Source organism: Leptonotus elevatus, chromosome 1 (genome assembly GCF_054856555.1).
Source record: "Leptonotus elevatus isolate MCC_2025b chromosome 1, RoL_Lele_1.0, whole genome shotgun sequence".
In the NCBI taxonomy this organism is placed as follows: Eukaryota; Metazoa; Chordata; class Actinopteri; order Syngnathiformes; family Syngnathidae; genus Leptonotus; species Leptonotus elevatus.
Window position 1 is genome coordinate 48,759,412 of NC_141239.1, and position 2,500 is coordinate 48,761,911.

The following is a 2,500-nucleotide window of genomic DNA, read 5'->3' on the forward strand; positions in this document are numbered from 1 at the left end:
CCAATTATAAACATTTGCCCAAATTGACGCAGTATCTCGCTCGGGGAATGTTTGTGACCACCTATGTTCAGCAGTGGGGCGCCTAACTACCTGGGTCAACAGCAAGCGATATAAAGCACGAGTCGGTGTCTCTGCCAATCCCATCAACCTCTCCCCCTTAACCCAAACGAAAATAAGGGGCGACTCACCGCCAATCCCTCCCTCATATGCTTCCTGAACTGGCTGTGCTCTCTCAGAGTGTGCCCCACCTTCTCAAGATACACATCTGTATATCACTCACCTTTCTCACCACTTCGGTCCTCCTAAACCTAAGACCCGCCCTACTAAAACTACCCCTGATAAAATCCACATCGACCCCACCTTCAAAATCTAACAACTGCCCAACCCGTTTTATACCTGCCCTTTCAAAAAACCCGCTGAACATGCTCTCCCTCCTCCCAGGAGGATCAGAGAGCATGTCAGGATTAAAACGTAAAGGCATTTGCCCTAGCTGCCACAAGGAGCAAGGGGCCGCCACTACAAACGGCCGAAGTCTAGCCCACGCCTCGAACACTTCCCTCTCAAAAGGCGGGACCAGATCCAGGGCAGTCCTCTGGGGAAGCATACACAAATTATAAACACCATACTCACCCAACTTTTCAACCTGCGATGCAAAAAAGTCCTTCCACGCCGCATCGAATCTGGTGTCGAGGAACTTTTTAATCAATTTGAGACGCAGAGCATGCTTCCTAACCACCAAGTCGATCAGTTTAAGCCCTCCCCGATCATACTGACCAACCAAAACATTATGTGCCACAGGTGCACTCTCTCGCCGCCAGATAAATTTACTGACAGCAACGCTAAATTTATTTGCAAACACCCCCGGCAAGTCATACACAGTAAGAGCATGAACTAGCTTAGACAAACACAGTGCATTAACAACCAACACCCTACCTTTCAAGTGAAGACCACGCGTTTTCCATAGATTCATTCGGGTACACACACTACTATACAGGCCAGCCCACAAACAATCACGACAGGTCACCTCATCCCTACCCAAGGGCACACCAAGAACCCTGTAAGAATCCCCTGCGTCCCTGACGCCCCAAACATTCGGTGGGGCCACAATGCCTCCGCAGTAGGACACAGACGTCTTATCAAAATTGATCTTTGCTCCTGAGGCAAGGCAATAGACATTTAGGATGTGGAGAGCCACATTGAGGCTCCCCACATCGCGCAAAACCAAATTGGTATCATCCGCATATTGAAAAATCTTATATTCCCTACCAGATGGACTCACGATTCCATGCACAGCCCCGTCCCTCTTGAGCATAGCGGCCAAAGGCTCGGCCACTATGCTATAGAGAAGTGCACTCAAAGGACACCCCTGCCTTACCGACCTCCGCAAAGGGAAGCTATCCGACAGGAGTCCATTACATTTTACACGGCTAACCGCACTGGAATACAAAAGCTTAATCCAGTTTACAAAACCATTTTTAAAACCAAATTTCTCCAAAACGCGGTAAAGAAAACAATGCTCGACTCTATCAAATGCTTTACTGAAATCCACTGAAACGTGAATCCCACCAGAGACATGCATCTCCTTCAACAAATACTTTAAGGACAGTATTGTGTCAGAAATGTCCCGCCCCGGGACACAATACGCCTGTGTACCTGCAACCACTTTACCAATCACACCTTTCAACCTATGCGCCAATACTTTTGCCAATATTTTGTAATCAGTGTTAAGAAGACTTATTGGTCTGTAATTGGCCAGGCACCGCTTATCACCCTTCTTAAAAACCAAAGTCACAATGCTCAGAGAAAAGGAGTCCGAAACTCGACCCTCTCTCTCAAAATCGCTAAAGAGAGTATGGAGAATCGGGGCTAACCTGTGAGCAAAAGCACTATAAAACTCTGCACTCAAACCATCCTCTCCTGGACTTTTACAGGCATTGAGACCCCTAATTGCTGCTAAAACCTCTACTAAGGAAATAGGCAGGTCACAGCTGTCAGCGTCACTAGAGCTAAGAGACACATCAAGCGCACCTAGTGCCTTACTACAGCTTACTTCGTTGATCCTTTCACCATCAAATAAATCGGAATAAAACCTACCTACAATATCCAGAATTTCATCCAAATCACTATGAAGTTTACCTGATTCGTCCAACAGGCCGTCCAAATATAGCTTGCTCTGCCTGGACTTTTCCAAGCCAAAAAAGAAAGCTGTGGAGCGCTCCCCCTCTACCGCATACTGGGCCTTGGATCTAAGTGCCGCCCCCCTAGCCCGACTAACCTGTATGTTCCTGAGCTCCTCCTGCAGTTCCAGATATTCAGGGTCTACCGGACCTATACCAGAGGTAGCGGCAAGTCCTTGGAGTTTGCTCCGGACAGTTCGCTCCCTGATGGACTCCTCCCACCTCCTCTGCTTACTATAACGGAGGCACAGCTTTTTAATTCTAAACTTTGCCTGTTCCCACCAATCAACCAAAGAATCACACATTTCCATTTCACCATCCAG